The following is a 20062-nucleotide window of genomic DNA, read 5'->3' as shown; positions in this document are numbered from 1 at the left end:
CTGGAATAATTTCTTCTACCATCTAAGTTAACTTGTGAGAAAATTGAAACCAAGACCAAAGAAGGAACTAGCCTGTATCTGTGGAGGTGGCATGCAGGAGGAAGGAGGGGTGATGAGTTGACAATGGAGCATCTACAAAAAGCTGTCTTACAAACATTTGGAAATCTACAACTGGAGTACAGGTCAGGGCCAGTTATGGAGATTATGAAGACATCTCTTGGGCTCTGATGTAGTTGTGGTCCTGCCAATGGATTAAATCTCTACAGGGTAATTGTTTGGAGAGAAGAGATGAGAGCCGAAGGCCAAATCCTGTGGAAAATAATCATGGCTTAGTATGAGAAGAAAGAGAAACTAACAAAGTAGAAAAAATTTTACCTGTACGATAGAAGAAAACTGGAAGAGAACATCGTCATACAACATCACATATGGGGGTTTTAAACAGAAAAGAACGGTCAGCAAATTTCCATCATCTGGGTTAGTCAAGGAAATTATTCACCAAGAGTTGACCAAATGAGGTCCCTAAGAAAATTTGAAAGAATTAGTTTCAGAAGAGTAGTAACTGCAGAAGCCAGAATCCAAGGTGCTAAAATGGGGATTGAGACTTGCTTTTCATATTACCAAATGCTATTATTTATTTGGGGGAATAGGGTAACTGGGAAGACTGGACTAGTACCCTTGACCTTATGCCACCATGGAATGACTCCACTTTAGCTCAAGGGGAGAGCTACAGATTTTACAGAGCTTGATGCTGCTCTGATCTCTGCCTTTTTATTGTACTACCGTTTTATTTTCAAAGAGTCCTGATTATTGTGGGTGAAGTTAATGTGTGTTCTTTTTCCTGGAGGTTTCCAACTGGATACATATTTTCTATCACCAACTGGCAGTATTTATTGGACCTGGAATACTTCATCTATGCTTTCATACTCAACTAGAGGCCTGATGCACAAAAATTCATGCAAGAGTAGGACTTCCTTCCCCCAGCTGCCAGCACCAGCTTCCCTCCTGCACCCAGAACCTGGGCTTCCCTCTTCCAGCTTTCGGCGGGCACCCAGCTTCATCAAGAAGGAGTCCAGAATGATGTACAGTTTAATTAGCATATTACCCTTTTATTATTATAGATCAATAGGCCTATGCTGAGCTCTGTGTATTGGAGCCAATGCCATTGTGGTGTGCCACTGGAGATAACTGGAAATACAGAATTATATGAGGCATATTCCCTGCCTCACGGGGGAAAGGTACACAGTATCCAATGAGTTGTGCAGATAAATACAAAGTATTGAGAGAACACAGAAGGAAAAGCCTAATTGTCTGAAGATATGTTAAAAGAAGTGGTATTTTTTTAAAATCTTTATTGTTGAGAGTATTGCATATATCCCCTTTTCTCCCCCATTGATTCCTTCTAGCCTGCCCCTGAATGGGTTACACATATATGCATACAAGTTCTTTGTTTGATCACTTCCCATCCACCCAACCTCCCACACCTTCCCTCTGAGATTCCTCAGTCTGTTCCATGTTTCCATGTCCCTGGGTCCACTCTGTCCATCAGTTTATTTTGTTCATTAGATTCCACATATAAGTGAGATCATGTGATACTTGTCTTTCTCTGATTGGCTTAGAGAAATAATATTTCCTTAGAGTAGTTCCCAGTTCTGGGCCTCTTGCTGCCTCCTCTTTCTCCTTTTCTACCCACATTAAGCTGTATTAGTTTGTAGGGAGCAAGTTTTGATCCTATACAGGTGGAAAGACGTCATTTTAAGACTGTGTTCCTGATTCTCTTGACTTGGCAGTTAATGCTCCACCTGACTCATAGTGCCACAGGCATTTATTGCTCAAACAGCCAGGTGTGATAGCTCTGGGAGATCCAAATCCCACAGCCATAATGAGGACTAGAATTTTCATTAGGTAAACAACCTGGCCTGTAATTTTGGTTCTGTTTTCTTACTTGATTGAGCAGTTACTGAAAAATACAAGCTTTTAAAAATACATATTATACTTTAAATGTATTTCTAGAAAGTGTGCCAGATTAATTGCAAAAATTGTAATAAATTTCCTTTGCTATTATTTTAATGTCTAATTAGATGTGGTATGTCTTAGAATCTTCTAATACCTTCATAAGAGCAAACCTCAAAAATGACCTAATCTGGGCTTCCTATCTGATTCTTGAATCAGCTCTTTATCATTCTCACCGTGTGGACACTAGCTTTGCAGTCACTCAACAGTGGGTGGCATATGACTATGCTATGATCAGTCCGTAAACCTGGGCTTTCTTTATAAAATGGCCTATTAGTTATTTTTGTGTTATCTTCCCTGGGATTCAGAACAGAAGCCTCATCATAACAATCTTATTATCCCAGTATTGCACAATTTTCAAATTGCTTTCACTTGCATTTTCTCATATGATTCTTACATTGCTGTGAAGAAAACAGAACTGTTTTCACCAGGAGCACAGCCACCCAGATCCCTAGTCCTGGGTTATATTTACTGCCTCATACATGATGACTGTCAATTTTTTTTTTCCACCACTCCCACATGACTGTCTCAAAGACCTTTATCAGCACTCTACTTACAATATTGCAGATTCCTCAAGGACAAATGTGTCATGCCCTAATGTTCAAATTAACTTGTTATTCTTCATTGTAATTGTATGGAGTTGAATGTAAAATATATATATAAACTGATTATACTATTGTGCTTCAATATTGTAAGTAAAATAGTCCTATTAATTCTTCCACTTGGGAATAAATTTAGTTTCTTTGAAGATGGCAAATCTTTTAAAAGATTGCCAGAATTTAGGCTTCGGATTTATAAAACAACTAGAAGCCTAGTGCACAAAATTTGTGCACTTGTGGGGGTTCCCTCAGCCTAGATTGTGGGAGGGTGTAGGCCAGGCTGAGGGACACCACCAGTGCACGATCGGGACCGGGGAGGGACACAGGAGGTTGGCCAGCTGGGGAGGGACTACGGGAGATCTCCAGGGAATGTCTGGCACATCTCACTCAGTCCCAATCAGCCAGACCCCAGCAGCAAGCTCACCTACTGGTTGGAGTGTCTTTCCCCTGGTGGTCAGTGCATGTCATAGCAACTGGTCAACCAGTCAACTGTCTGCCCCCTGGTGGTCAGTGCATGCCATAGCAAGCGGTTGAGCAGCCTTAGCATATTATTAGTATACTAAAGGCCCGGTGCACAAAAATTTGTGCACTCGGGGGGGAGAGGGGTCCCTCAGCCCAGCCTGTGCCCTCTTGCAGTCTGGGACCCCATGGGAGATAATGACCTGCTGGCTTAGGCCTGCTCCCGGGTGGCAGAGGGCAGGCCCAATCCCTAGGTACAGCCCCTGGTCGGGCTCAGAGAAGGGCTGATTGGGGAGTTGGGGCACCGCCCCCTGTCATGCACAGAGAAGGGTGGATTGGGAGGTTGTGATGCCACCTTCAGTCACGCTCAGGGTAGGGCCGATTGGGGGGTTGGGGCACCGTCCCCTGTCACACTCAAGGCAGGGTCGATGGGGAGGTTGCGGCACCACCCACTGTCACGCACAGAGCAGGGCCAATCAAGGGGTTGGGGTGCTGCCCCCTGTCACTCACAGAGCAGGGCCCATCAGGGGGGTTGGGGCTCCGTACCCTGTCAGCACGGCTGATCAGGGGGTTGGGGAGCTCCCCCCTGTTATGCACAGAGCAGGGCCGATCAGGGGGCTGAGGAGCTCCCCCCTGTCACTCACAGAGTAGGGCAGATCAGGGGGTTGGGGCGCCGCACCCTGTCACACTTAGGGCAGGGCCGATGGGGAGGTTATGGCTCTACCCTATCACACATAGAGCAGGGCCCATGGGGGGTGGGGGTGGGGTACGGCATCCTGTCACACACAGAGCCGCAGGGCGATCAGGGGGTTGGGGAGCTCCCCCTATCAGGCATAGAGCAGGGCTGGTCAGTGGGTTGGGGTGCCTTCCCCTGTCATGAACAGAGCAGGGCAGATAGGGAGGTTGTGGCCCCACCCCCTGTCACACACAGAGCCGCAGGGCAATCAGGGGGTTTGGGCGCTGCACCCTGTCATGCTGATCCTGGTGCCGGGAGGCATATTACCCTTTTACTATATAGGATAGAGGCCTGGTGCACGGGTGGGGGCCGGCTGGTTTGCCCTTAAAGGTGTCCTGGATCAGGGTGGAGGTCCCCACTGGGGTGCCTGGCCAGCCTGGGTGAGGGGATGATGGCTGTTTGCAGCTGGTCACACACCCTTCAGGGTTGGGGTCCCCACTGGGGTGTCTGGCCAGTCTGGGTGAGGGGCTGAGAGCTGTTTTCAGGCTGGCGGGTGACTGAAGCTCCCAACTGCTCCTTTTTTTCTTTTTTTCTTTTTTATTCTGGTCCAGCTTTAGCTCTGAGGCTTGGCTCCAGCTCTTAGGCCTCCGCTGCTGAAAGTAGGTATCTGGTTTGTTTGAGTTCTATAATCTAAACACTATTTCAACTCCAGCTCTGAGATCCCGGCTGGCTGAAAGCAGGTTTCTGGGGTTTTGTTTAGCTTCTCTATTTGTAACAATGTTTCAAACTGCAAGCTCAGAGGCCGGCAGGGAACGTTGGAGTCCTCCGTCACTGAAGCAAGCTAGCCTCATGTTCGCTTCAAGCTGTCTGGCTGCTGGCCGCCATCTTGGCTGGCAGCTAATTTGCATATCACCTTGATTAGCCAATGGGAAGGGTAGCGGAGGTACGGCTAATTACCATGTTTCTCTTTTATTAGATAGGATTATGCTTTGACTGGTTGAACAGCCAACTGACAACCAGACACTTAACATATTAGGCTTTTATTATATAGGATAGTCATTTGTTGATTTAGCATTTACTATGTGGCAGCCAGTGAGCCAAGTTTCCTGTGCACATCACCTCCCTTCAAGCTGAGGTAACAACCACTCTAAATTAAGTGTCATTATTCCCACTTTATAGCTGAGAAAACTGAAGCTTAAAGAGATTGAACAACTCACCCAATGGTGAATGGCAAGGAACTTCAGACTTTGGCATTTCAGCGTAGACTTTTCTAATTTGAAATCCTGAACTTAAATATTCTGTGTTAGTATTTCTTAAATGGTGATATCCAGGCCACTTGTATTACATTACCTAAGGTATTCATCAATTAATCTGTTTTTTGGACCTTCCCCAAGGCTACAGAATGGGAATTTCAGGAGCTATGGCTTAGGCATCTTAATTTGGGATGTTTTAGTTCGGAACACTGAGGTTTGAGAACCACTGCACTCTGCTATCCTCCCTCACAAACACTTTGGTAAGAGTGAGGTGAGAGTGTGGAAAAGCTTTAGACTCCAGTACACATCAGAAGCATAGTAATAGTACAATTAATTTTTTTCTAATTTTTAGTTTATTATATTTACATTTATAGTTATATGTATGTATATTTATAGATTATATATGTAAATGATTAGACAGTCCTGAGGGCAATATTTGTCTCAGGCAGTATTTGCCTCATTTCTACTGATGAGAAAACATGGCTCATAGAAGTAAAGGTAGATGCACAAAATAATAGTGCTAATGCCAGATTCAAAATAGTAATTTAAGTCACTCCAAACTGATGACATTTTCCTCATAAGAAACCTCCACAAGGGGGGAAAAAAGCTTCAAAGAGGGATAAAAAATGTAAATTACCATTGTTACTGCTGTACACTATTGGATATTATTAGGCCTCATGTTGACTTGGTTTGCTCCTTCTAAAATGCTGATGCTTATTTCAAGGACAGCATGATAACAAACTATAAAAGATTTCTTGCTTCTGAATGTTTTGAGATTAAAAGTTCAAAACTTGCTTGAGGGGCTAGATATTGTTTTTCTTTCTTTTCTGTGTGGGTGGTCTGCTGCCATTCCCAAGACCACCACCATCGTGGGGCTGGAACCCTGGCTGATGGTGCTCTAGGGAATTAGGAACTGTTGTTTTGCTTTCCAAAACAACAGCTGAGCTAGCCAAGTCCAGGTCAGCACATGAACACACACACACACACACACACACACACACACACACACACACCTGCATAAAGAGATTAGCTTCCAGCTTCAACCTCACCCACTCAATCCCTTCATCAAAAAAGAGCTCTCTTGTCTTTCCAAGGCCCCCACTCTCATCAGAGATATCTAGACATATAGGCATGCAGATTTCAAGACCCCTGGGACAAGTTTACAGAAGGAACCCCAATTCAGTGAACCAGTTATCTCAACTGCAGCCTGGGCATAGGGTCAGGGAATTTACATTTCTCAATATGTCTCTTATCATGAAAATTCATCTACCCCAGAATCTACTTCTGCCTCTCTGTCCTGGGGCTCCCTGTATGCAGTTGGAGCAAAACAACAATTCTACTGCTCATAATGATATGCTTCTGTCTGGCTATTTAACATGTGTCAGGTATATTCAGCAAATCAGAGGAAGACTGGATCTGCCCAGCCTCTGGACCCTAATTCTCATAGTTCAGCCTATTATCTGTGCAGCTTTTTAAAGAGAACTTCTACCAATAACTACTCATAGACCTTTCAAAGTGTGTCATGACTTTAAAGCAATCCTCTGGCAAATAACGTTGCTCAGTTCCCAGGGGATTTGCCATATTTCAACGTCCCAATTGAAGAATAACTAACCAAAGACTGGTGGAGGTACTTCTGACATGTTGGTTTTAGACAAACTTGGATTGAAAAAAAATGCAATTGTGTTTTCCCCTCCTTTGTTTGTTCCAGTGAACTTTTGTTCCATTAGAAATGTTCTTTCTTCCCAATCTGGCATTTGCAGCTCAAACCACTCCCTCATGTTCAGACATGTTTACGAATTTTTCTCAAAAAGTTCTGATGTTGCTTCTCTGAGACATTTTGATAAATTTACAACTACTTTTCTAGATGCCCAGGGTCTCCTCACACACTGCAGTGATTGAGTTCAAGGTGGCCAATCCCTGCTTTGTAAAAGAGAGCTGGGGGAACTCAATGATCCTGAGAAATCAGTCTGGTGCTCATTCATAGGATAATCTCTCAAGAACAGTACAGTTTGTTACTTACATAACCTCATCCTGTGTTTCCGAAATTCCCCTGGAAATGTGAAGAGGTGGTAAGTAGCCTCAAGAGGTCATAGTATGAGGCTACTGGGGAAGGTACAAATAGAAACATAGCAAAGAGGAACAGAGGAAATGTTTTGGGGAAAAACATTATCAGTACAGCTTATATCACACAAAAGGCAGGAAGCAGATGCTGTTAAATAACTATTATATCTTAGATCCTCTCTAAAGCACTTTAAATACATAACCTTATCTAATTATCATCAAAAGATTGAATTGTGTCTACCTAAAATTTATGTTGACATCATAACCCCTAGTCCCTCAGAATGTGACTTTATTTGGAAATAGCGTTGTGGCAGGTGTAATTATACTGTATTTTTCTATGTATAAGACGCCCCCCATTTTCCAACCCAAAATTAAGAAATCAATTTTAAACATTTTGCTGGTTTTCCTCTTAAGGCCTTCTTCTTTTTTGACATCTTAAGGAGTTGTTCTTCCTGTTTTCTCCATTGTCTGATCATATACTCAGTGGGAGGAAGTCTAAATTGTCTCTCTGCAGCTCTATTTCTATGCTCTTTTGCATAGCTGATTACATTCAGATTGAATTTTGCAGAGTAAAACAATCACTTACCAGTATTTATATTTTTTATTTTTTGACATCTTTATGGGCTCAGAATGCTAGGGTCCCTGTTGCATCTGCGCACTCTCCACCTCCACCTCCAATTATGGTATCAGCTGACGTTAGTAACAACAAGGCTCATGATTAGAGGAAGCCTGTTTGACAAGGCATGGGCAGCTAGGCACTGGCACAGCTCCTCCTCAGCTGACTTCAGTGTATAAGACACCCCTCAATGTTCAGTATAATGATTTTAGAAAAAAAAAAGAAAAAAAAAAAACAACAGTGTCTTATACACGGAAAAATACAGTAGTTAAGATGAGGCTATTTGCTTGGATACTAATCCATCATGACTGGTTTCCTTATTAAAAAGGAGAAATTTGTGCCCTAGCTGGGTGGTTCAGTTGGTTGGAGCATCGCCTTGTGCACCAAAAGGTTGCAGGTTCAATCCCTGGCCAGGGCACATACAGGAGGCAACTGATTGATGTTTCTCTCTCTCTCTCTCCCTTCCTTTCACTCTAAAAAATAAATGAGAACATATCCTGAGGTGAAGATTTTTAAAAAGGAGGGGGAAATTTAGACACAGACAGTCACCCTTAGATGGAAGACAATATGAAATGACATAAGGAAAATACAACCATCTACACTGTTACCAGGACTCCCACATTTTTCCTTGAGTCTGCCTCCCTACATCACTGGCCCAAATAGATGCACAAACAGGAGTTTGCAGTACAGAAAGAAAAAATTCGTTTACTATTGAATTGGCCAATTTGGAGGTGGGAGCTAATGTTTCTAAAATCCCCACACCCCAATGGTGTGTAGCTTACAGATTATACAGGGCAAAATCACAAGGCACCCTGGGTTAGGAGTTCAAGGTCATGCTGGGAGCTGATTAGTCAGAGGTGAGGTAAGGGTAATGAATCATTTCTTCAGGTCTTGAGGACAACTGTGGGGTCTGTCTGGTTTCATGGGTAAGCAGCCAGTGCACTGTTTCGCCTTAGGGCTCAGAAACTGAAACATAACTTAGGTCAAGATGTCTTTAGCCTGCAAGACCCTGTGACCATTAATCAGGCTCAAACTACTCTCTTCTGCTGCCTCAGAGGAACTGCTGATCATCAGAGGGAGAGGCTAAGTGTCTGGTGGGATGGGGGAGAAAGAGAATGATTTCTAGGCTTTAAAACTAAGTTGAATCAGAGTCATAAGGACTCTTCATTTCAAAACCTGGAACAGGTTCTGCCGTCATAGCTTCAGAAGGAACCAACCCTGCTGACATCTCTGTGAGACAGTGACTCTGTTGTTTAAGCTCTGTTTCTATAGCTCTAGCAAAGTAATTTAGAAGGTGCTGTTATTACCATTGCCTACAAGAAACCAAGGCTTGAAGAGGTCACTCAGTCTCATTCAAAGCCAGAGAGTTAGGCTTTAACACAGATCTGCTTGATGCTTTTTCCTGCCACCTGCTTAGAGCTTGTTGCTGGAATAAATATGACCCCTTTAGAAAAGAACATGATAACTGTAGTTTTCAAACATGTTTGCTAAAGCCTTTTTGCTCACTATGTAAAACAGATGAAAAAAGGAATGTTCCAGTTGGAGCAGAGGTGAAGCCTATGGTCTACCAGTGGTCAGCAAACTCATTAGTCAACAGAGCCAAATATCAACAGTACAACGATTGAAATTTCTTTTGAGAGCCAAATTTTTTAAACTTAAACTATATAGGTAGGTACAATGTTATTAACTTAATTAGGGCACTCCTAAGGCTTAGGAAGAGCCACACTTAAGGGGCCAAAGAGCCGCATGTGGCTCACGAGCCGCAGTTTTCCAACCCTGGGACTCTAACCTATTTATCCCTCTCCCCATCACCACACTGTGTTGATCCTCCAAAAGCCTCTGAAATCCCCTGTTACACAGAACATTGCTTGAAATCCACTGCATATAAAAAGAAGCTACATGGACACTAACATAGCACTTACATTAGCCAAAGCACAAGAGAGCAAGAAATGGCCATTATCAAATGTTATGAAATGCATCATATAAAAGCAGAAATTATACCCCTTCCTCTAGAGTGCACAAAAGATACATAGGCTTAAAAACACACCCACTGTCAGGGTGAAGAAAGAGCACTGGGCAGGAATGAATATGCCACTTACTAGCCATGTAATTTGGGGCAGTTTATTCCTTTCTGACTCTGTTTCCCTGTCTCTAAGGTGTAGGTCATTGTATATGCCCTGCGTACCTCACAGGTGCAGTGAGATGACAAATGAAGTAATGGATGTGAAAAGGGCTTTGCAAATAATGGAGCAAAGTGCCTCAACATAATGAGGATTAGTCTCTTGCTAAGTTCTCTAATCATAAAATAATTACGCAAAGGAAAATACTCAGTTAAACATGCTGAGGAATCAGGGAGGGACCTTAGGTGAAGGCTCCATGTCTGGGAGAATCAGCGCACCATGAGATTATGAAGTGTGTTCATTAACTGGGCCATTCTGCACAGGCCTTCATCTCTGCATTCAGTGTTCTCTTTGAAGTCCATGACCTCTATGTGTCACTGAACTGTTGAATGACTACTCTGAACTGAATCGAGCATCCCAGCCCACCCTGCTGATATAATCAGACAGGGTTCACTCTGCACAGCTGGATTTCCTGGTTAGCATTCAGTCCATCCATTCAGGTAAAGCATTTGGGGGCTGGTAAAACATACAAGGCCCGCATTCAGGCATTAGCTATTGACTTCAGAAATAAGAATGAGGAACCTGTGGTTTGTCTTTGTCCTTCTAGTCCTGTTGGAAACTCTGAGACTTGTTTATTTTTAATGAGGAATTCAACTCATACTCTACTTATAACAATGAGAGAGCACAATTTTATTTTACACCTACATTTCAAAAGTTCCAGAATGTCAGAGAAGCAAGGGAACTTAGAGATCACTTGGCCCAACCCTCGCATTTTATAGATGGATGAACTAAGACCACAAGAGGAATACTGGCTTTTCAAAGTTCACTCCATGGGCTAGCAGGATAGCAATTTGTAAAATGTATGGAGTGCCAAAATAATGGACATATTAGCATGAAAAAGGTGCTGTGGAGATAGAGGCGATTATATCCCATCTGTACAACATATGTGGGGCCTCAGCAACAACAGCAAAAACACGCGGAGTGCCTAACTGTGTGTCTTGGTGATGGGCAGAGAAATTGCAGGTTGCATTAGCTAAAGATAGTTGTAAAATAATGTTTGGAATATACATTTTCAGTAGATGCATATATTAACCAGGTTAAGATAAAATATTAAATAGCTTAATATCAATGCATATCCTATATAATAAAGAGCTAATATGCTAATTAGACTGACAGCAGAATGACCGTCCGAACAACATTCTGGGGCAAAGCCGGGGCTGCGAGGGCCAAGCCCTTTGCACGAATTTTGTGCATCGGGCCTCTAGTATTTTCTTAAACTGCTAAACCTGATGCCTTAGTTTGCTAAATCACATATTACGGGTAGTCTACATGAATTATACAAAATTGCGGTTCCTTTTTGGTGTTAATAATAGCTTCTCTACATCTCTATAGCACTTTGGAAAAATCTTTATACAATAAAGTTTTATTTTTTCATATTCTATTCCAAAAAACTGAGATGTAAAATGATTCATCAGTTCTCACACTTGCTATCTGTGTAACTATGGGTAGATTATTTAATTCAACATCCTTGTGTGTAAATAGGGAGATTAGCTCTATCGATCTCATAAGAATCTTGTGCTAAGTGAAATGATGTGTGTGAAGCACTTAGTAAGCATTAATTCCTTTTATCACCACTTGTAAGTTCACACAGAGGAGAAGTTGTGAAGCTAGGACAAGAATCTACAGTTTCTGCCCTGGCTGATATGGCTCAGTTGGTTGAGTGTTGTTCTGTGCACCAAGGAGTTGCAGGTTTAATTCCTGGTCAGGGCACATACCCAGTTTGCAACTTCTATCACAACCAATGAATGTTTCTCTCTTCCTCTCTCTCTAAAATCAATGAAGACATTTTTTTTTTCCCAAAGAATCTATGGTTTCTGATTCCCATTCCTCTGCTCTTCCAGTTTTTCTTTTCACATTTAATCTTTCTCCCACTCAAATGCTTTGAATTCTCAGTATTTTGTGGATATGTTTTCCTTCAAAGAATTTCCTCTTCTCAACTTAAGGTGCCACTTACTCCCCATTTCCATTTTATTTTAAATTGACTTTATTCCAAGAGAAATTTGAACCTTTTCAAATACCTAAATAATTAAATTTAAGTATTTTCAGCTCTCATTGTGCAATTATAAATCAATAATCTCAATTCTTGATTTTTCAAAGGAAGTAATAGTTTATAGCTTTTGAGTACATTATCAATGCAAGATGCTTCTATATCCATGATTGTATATGATTTTCAAAAGAATCCTGTGAGCTAGTCACAGCACACATTTTATTATTGCATACCTGAGGCTCAGAAATGGAAATAACTGCAAAATGTCAATAATCATAAGTGGCAGAGTGAAGAACAGAATTTAGGTCAAGTGCCATGAACTCAAAATCCTATAAAGACTGGGCGAGAGCAATACAACAGGGAATAGTGAAGTCTGTGAAAACGTAGGGAGGTTCAGTTGTAGAGACATCAGGCCAATATTTCCTAGCCTTCCTGTTTTTTAAGAGAAGTATTTTCATGTGAGATCCTAATTTTTAAAAACATTTTGAATTCCAAACAAAACATGTCCTTGGGTCACCTGTTTACGACTTTTGATTTAGAGTAATACGTTTTTTGCCACATATATCTCTTTCTACTGCCCAGACTGAATTTATTTCAGAAGAAAGTAAGCTTATCAAAATTTTATTTTTCTCTCTAGCTAGAATAAACCAACTTGACTTGGCCTAAACTCAAAAACTAGACTCTGATGTCTAACAACCAACTCAACCTTAACATAGCTAAAATAAAACTATAGAATTCTTTTTTCCAAAGCTATATACTCCCAAGTCCTCTTTATCTTAGTAAATGATACCATCATCTACCCAGATGCTCAGGCCAATATTCTAGGAGTCATCCATGATTCCTCTCCTGCCCTCACTTGCCATATCCAACACATCAGGTGGTTTTATTCCCACTCCAGAGGTTTCTCCACTTCCTAAACTGCTTTTATGTCTATTTTTCTTTTTGCCACCTCATTTTTTACTAAGAAAAATTCCAAGCAAATGAAAAACAGAAAGAGAACACTGTAATGAGTACTTTTAGGTCCATAATCTAGGTTAGATCATTGTTAATACTTTGCTGTATGTGCATCATTGATTTCTTTTGTTTTGACTGAAGTAGTGTAAATTACCCATAGATAGCACAGCATTTTCCCCCTGTTATACATTTCTAAAAAAAATATGAATACTTCTCTATATAACCACAATATCATTACCACACAACAAATTACAAGTAATTCCTTAACATCACCTAATACCAAAATCATATTCAACTTCTTCCAAGTGCTGCAATAATTTCATTTATAGTTGGTTTGTCTAACTGGGATTCAATCAAGGCATTGCCTCTGATTGTTATATCTTCTAAGTCTTTTTAAATTGAAAACATTCTCCCTTTTAATGTCATATTATTTTATTATTTTGTTTTTTATAATATTGACTTGTTGAAGAGACAGGCAGTTATTCTATAACCTGTCCATCCTTTTGGTTAGTCTAAATTTTTCTCTATTGGTGCTTGGTTTGTCTTTCTATCCTATTTCCTATTCAGATTTTCTATGAATTGGAAGTAAGATCTTCCAATTATTAAATTAATATCAAAGTGCTTTTATTTTTGAATATAGAAATTTGCAGCCATTTTTCTATCTTAATTAACTGAACAAATTCTGGAAAATAGCCTTAAAAGAATATTAGGGAGAATACAGAAAAGGCCAGCAGGTGTGTGGGAAAAAGGAGACTATCCCACTTATAACACTGCATTCTGGGATCTGGTATTTATCCATGGTCCTCAGAACTTGAATGCTTTTTTAAAAATATATGTTTATTGAGTTCAGAGAGGAAGGGAGAGGGAGAGAGAGATAGAAACATCAATGATGAGAGAGAATCATGGATTGGCTGCCTCTTGCATGCCCCACACTGGGCATGTGCCCTTGGCTGGAATCAAACCTGGGACTCTTCGGTCCGCAAGCCAACACTCTGTCTACTGAGCAAAACCAGCTAGGGCAGAACTTGAATGCTTTTAAAGAAACGTAAAAAGAGCATGAAATACAAACATGTATATTACCTTAATAATTTGTAATGAGATATGTAAGCATTCAACCTACTGGAATGTTACCATTGGGTAAGAGTAGTGTAGTTTCCTCCCATAGACAGTGGTTTCCAAGCCTAGCTGCATATTAGAATCCTCTGGGACTCTTTAAAAAATACCACCCCCGTAGATTCTGATTTAATTGGTCTTGGGTGGGGACTTGGCATTGGTATATTTTAAAAGTTCCCAGGTGCTTCAAAAATGCTACCAGGGCTAAGAAACACTGCTGTAGGTAGATATAAACAAGAAGCCAACTTGTCATCAGAAAGTTGTTTTGGAAACAAGAGAGTCAGAACTTGGGATCTTAGTAATATGAATAAAGTCCAAAGGGGCAATACCAGTCAGTGATGTTCAAACATCTGTGAACATAAGAGTCGGTGGGATATGCTTAATTAAAAAATGGTAGTAATAACAACAACAAAAATGCTGGATCCCTGCTTTCCACGCCAGTTTCATCTTCACATCTTCTTTAAGATCCTGATTCAAAACTCGAAGGTGAGGTTCTAGATGATATTTTAATAAACAGCAAAAGTGATTCTGGCATAAAAAATCCATGATCCCACTAAGGAATACTAGTCTATATCCTATGGGATACACTTGCTTTAAGGAGTAGATAAGACTAGTTGCTCTTAAGCTTAAACAGCAAGCTGTGTCAGAATGAACTACAAGGCTTGTTAAAACACAGATGGCTAAGCCTCACCCACAGAGTTTCTGATTCAGTAGGTTTGGGGTGGAGCCCACAACTTGCATTTCTAACAAGTATAAGGCAGTGGTTCTTAGCCAGGGAAATTTTGCCTCCCAGGGGACATTTGGCAGTATCCAGAAAGGCTTTAAGACTTTAGTAATGTTTTTGGAGAAGTTTCAGATACATAGAAAAATTGAATTGAAGGTAGAGAATTCCCATATACCTCCTTCCTGTACAGCAATATTTTGTCATCTTAACCTCCTCCTTCCAATGTTTTCATTTACCTTTTAAATATCAGGATACTTCAAAGATCACTCCTCTATTTCTCTCTCATTAGAATCCCTTACAGAATTTTTAAATGTTAGGAGTTTTGTTTTTTAAGTACCTAACTTGGCAAGCCAGCTTTTTTGTGAGTCTCAGTCATGGAAAAACGACTAGTTTTTGGTGTGTATTTTTGAAACTGTTCAGATGCTTTCATCTGTATAGCAGTATGAGAATAAAAAAATAATTATTTAGAGACAATAATAGAATTTATAATAGAATTTAAATTTATTATTTTAATTTTCATGATTTTTTTCTTATATCACAATACTAATTTCTTAAAGATAAAAATAATCTTCTTAAAGTCTAATGCACCTATCTATATTGTGTGAGAGCAGGATATTAGGTTTTATGAAACGAGAAAGGGAGGCACCTTTTTTTGGAGTGAAGAGCTCTTTTCATAGAGGCTGGAGAACAAGTCCTACAGGTTTGGATACAGCCTCTGGGGTGTACGGGCAACCTCAGAGTACACAGGGTTTGAGGGCTATAATCATGGCTTGCCTGCTCCAAACTGTATAAACAAGGCCTGAGATTTCTTTCTTAACCTTTAGAGAATTGTTCCCACTCAAATGGTGATTTATTATTGCACCCATGTGTTTCAGAATGAGCAAGGAATAGTTATTATAAGAACTTGAAAAATCACACAAACCGGAAAAACATAATCTAGTAAAATAGATTAGCATGTGCCCAGTAGGAGAGTGACGGTTACACAAATAACTCTCAAGCAGGCAGAAAACCCAAGCACTCCAGTAGAGACATAGGCTCTGACCTATGGTTATATTTGATTTGACTAATCAGAGAAGAATTCAGAAAGAAAAAGCTTTGAATGTTGTGTGGGATATGAAAAGCCAAAGTTGGTAAAGAACCAGGAGATCACGGTTCAATTCCCAGTCAGGGCACATGCCTGGGTTACAGGATGGATCCCCACTAGAAAGTGTTCAGGAGGCAGCTGATCAATGATTCTCTTTCATCATTGATGTTTCTATTTCTCTCTCCCTTTCCCTTCCTCTCTCAAATCAACAAAAAACATATTTTTTTTTTTAAAAAAAGAACATTTCAGGCTGAAAGAATACTATAAGCAAAGATCTTTGGGCACCTGTAGAACAATAGTGCAACAGTTATCTACATCTTGTAGGGCTGCTGGGGGTCCCTTGATGGACAGAAACACTTAGTGGGGAATACAATGGAATTTCTCATTGATGGGAACCTAACAGAAACAGTTATATGGACATTAGTTCTCATTTTAAAATGACTCTTAAGTCTAGCTATATCCTGAAGATTTCCATATGTATCTTCACCTAAAGCTCTCTAGAGCCTGTTGGCATCTTCTGTGCTTCATCCCAAGGGTAGACAGGAAGAGGGTGATATGTTGTAGGTGTAGGTCTCTTCACCCTGGAAATACACTTGAGCTCATTCTTAAGGAACATGAAAGCCTCATATCTGGGTAGGGTTCCAGTTGGCACACTTGGTATACCGGAAGCTTCAAAGCACAATCTCAGTACCTTTATTTTTTTTTCTTAAAGTTTTCACTTTTGGTTTGTTTTTTAATCATTTTTTGTCATGTATTGGTATTATGTTAAGCAGAATGTGATTTTAATTCTGCAGTTCTCAACTGTAAATAAGTCACTGGTAATGAAACTTTTCAAACCACTGTCTGTTGACTGCTATCCCAAGCATGATTTCTGTGACAAGGGTGAGAATCTATTAAGAAAGAGAAAGTTGGAGGACATCCAGCAACATATTCCAAGCACTTCTCATAAGTGATTGGATCAGGCCTTTACCTTACAACGTAAGCAGAGTCTGTGCTCCAAGCAGCCACCTTGAGGCACCCAAAAGAAGCCTAGTCAGCCACCTGGCTGTGAGCAATTCCAGGTGTGTCATTCTATAATAGTAGTATTCTGATGATGTGATCAACCAAGAATAAACTTCCGGCAAGATCTCAGAAAGTCTGATGTCATGAAGACCTCACTTATCAAAGCAAAAAAGGAAGAATGTGAAATGGGAATTTCTTCTGTCATCTCCTTGGCACAGACTGAAAAGGCTAAATGTGCCACCAAAGGAACCAGTTCTTCCTCTACTCCTGTGATGTTTCGTGAATTGTGAGTCAAAGTTATGAGAGTGGAATACCTTAGATAAATTAGTGGATCTTTAAGTCAGAATTGCTGCAGGTGGGGGTGGGGGCAGTCAGCTCTGGTTCCAGAATAGGTCCTCATATACAAAATTTGAGTGAGAGAAATGGAACACAAGAAGGGTGTTGTGGGGGAAACACAGACTTTAGAATTAGAAAGTTAAAGTTTAAATCTTTCAGAGGCCAAACCTCACCATGTCCCTGAACCTCTCTGAGTTTCACTGGAAAATGGGGTATGGGGCAGGCAAGGTATTAATACTGTTTACAACAGAATAGCCTCAAGAATCAGATGACATATGTAGCTGAAACTGACTCATAGGCTAGTGAGCCTCAAACTTGAATATGCATAAAAATCACCCTGGGCTCTTGTTAAAGTGCAGACTCAGTAGGCCTGAGGTGAAGCTGGGGACTTCGCATTTCTAACAAGCTCTCATGTGATGTTCCATGGGGCCAGTCCATATAGCACATTTTGAACAGAATGGTAATAGAAAGTGTCAGCCAGTCATTGACTATTATGGATCTATTTTAACAAGTTTTCAGGGAAGTATATTTTTTAGTCTTTACATTTTAATTGTTCCCTTCTTTCACCAACTCCTACCCCAACCCTCTTCATCAACCTACACATCTAAAAATTATACAACTGCTTACTTAATATACAGAATCCTGCTCAAAAATGACAATCCACACTTTCATTGATGTGTAGGATTAAGGGAAAATAATTTTTTCTCTAGGTTTTTACTTACAATTATTTCAAAGTTATCTTTATGTACATCAGATATACAGGAATTAGGATGAGGCAAAAACATTTTTTTAAAAAAATGCTTGATAAGTTGCAAGAGAGAGTTGGAGGCCCAGCCAAAGTGGCTCAGTAGTTGAGTATTGACCAATGAATCAGGAAGTCATGGTTTGATTCTTGATTAGGGCACATGCCTGGGGTTTCAGGTTCAATTCCCCGGGGGCAGGGGGCATGCAGGAGGCAGCTGATCAATGATTCTTTCTCCTCATTGATGTCTCTCTCTCTCTCTCTCTCTCTCTCTCTCTCTCTCTCTCTCTCTCTCTCCCATCTCTATCTCTCTCCCTTCCTCTCTCTGAAATCAATAAAAACATATTTTTTTAAAAAGAGAGTTGGAGGAGAATTTATGAAAGGATCTCTTGGAAATAAGTAGATATAATTGTATAATGTGTACATTTGTATAATATATGTGGTCTCATTTATTCTTCATGAAAAGGTAGGATGAACAGATATCATTTAAGCCCATTTCATAGATGACGAAACTGGACACAGAGAGATGAAGTGAGCTGCTCAAGGTCATATTCCTACAGTTGCTACAACACAAAGACATAATCTAGCTCTTCTGATTCCTAATTCAAGCTCTTTCCTTTGGCTCCCTGTCTACACTGCTTACCATACTGACTCAGAAAAAGTTATAGTTTGGTTTGTCAAACCCTGGTATGGCTCCAGGTACCAGAATGTGAAAAGTATTCAAAATCACTGATTTGGTTACTGTGGGCACACCATCAGCAAGGATCCCATGAATGTGAATATCTCTCATACTAATCAGATGAAAACCTATTCCAACCCTGAATTTTCAGATGATTCATTTGACTGTTTCACTTCTAGCCAAGAATGCAATGTCCTATTCCTTTTGGAATGTTTACAGATGAGAGTTGGAGCCTGTGGGTGGAGGACAACTTGATTATTACAGTCATCCCAAATGGGTGCCTCGTTTTCTACTCTCTAAAAATATTTTTCTTACCTTCTCTATGATATGTCCCTGACCACTCCAACTCGTAGTGATTTTAATCTCTTTCCTGTTCATATTAACTATGAATAACACTTGTAAGGCACTTGGCATCTTACACTGATATTTTGCCCGTAGTGGTGTTTCACTCTGGGATATGTGCCTGTGTGTGTGTGTGTGTGTGTGTGTGTGTGTGTGTGTCTTTCTTCCCAGATGAAATTGGGAATTCTTTGAGGGCAGAGTCAGACTTGTTTTTATCTTATATTGAATAATGGAAATAAAAAATGGAGGTACAGAGTGAAGACTATATTGAAATTGGAGTCAGATAATCTGGATCAACTGCTCACTAGCTATGCGACCCTGAACAAGACACTGAAACTCTGAGTTTTTCTTCTCTCATCTGGAAAGTGAGACTGTGAATACCTGTCTCATACTATTGCCACAAAAAGTAAATGCAATAATATGTGTGAAAGTACTTTGCAAACTCACAAGAGCTGTACAAATGTAAACAATGTATTTGCACTTTAAGAATATGTACATGAAATGGAAGGAATTTGCTGATAAACTTGAATCATAACAATGTATTTGCTTCCTCTCCAAGCACTTTACATTTCTATGTCCTGCTTTGCAGAGAAATATAACCACATGGAAACAATATTATTAATTTGAAAGATGATCTATGATTCAAGGAAAGCTGATATAATCCAGATGCCAAACAGTTCAACACTGTGGTTTCATGAAGCCGAGACACTAGGAAATTCCCTTTAAATTCTCAGTATTTCTGTGGAAATATGAAGTGAAGTGGCATAACTACCAAAGACTCTAAGGAGAGAAAAGTGATTCACTCTCTAGAATGGGGATGCTAACTTAAGCAGAATACACATATCTACGGGCTTCTCTGAAAGTGGTTCTAAAAACCCAAACCCCACCTTCCCTTCCTACTTTCCACTTTCTGTTGGCACCACATCAAAGTACTTCCTGTTTCTGACCTGGAGACCATTCCATAGCACTTCCTCTCCTCTCTGTTACCCCTGTCACACACATATTTAATACCTATTAGGTGTCAGGAGCTATGTTGGTGATCGTCATGATCTATGATCTTCAAATATATCTTGCAAGAAGGTTTTCATTGCTCCTGTTATAGAAACCAAGGCCCAAGAATCTTAAGTGCATTGCCTACAGTCCTTCTGTGGATCAGGTAGGGCCAGAAGTCAAACTGGGTCCCTGTGGTGCTTTGCCCCTACTCTTATCAATCAGCAGCAGCACTGCCCAAAGCTCCCCCCCCCT

Source organism: Myotis nattereri (assembly GCF_964212035.1).
Source record: "Myotis nattereri genome assembly, chromosome: 3".
NCBI lineage: Eukaryota > Metazoa > Chordata > Mammalia > Chiroptera > Vespertilionidae > Myotis > Myotis nattereri.
Note: the sequence above shows the minus strand (reverse complement) of the source record.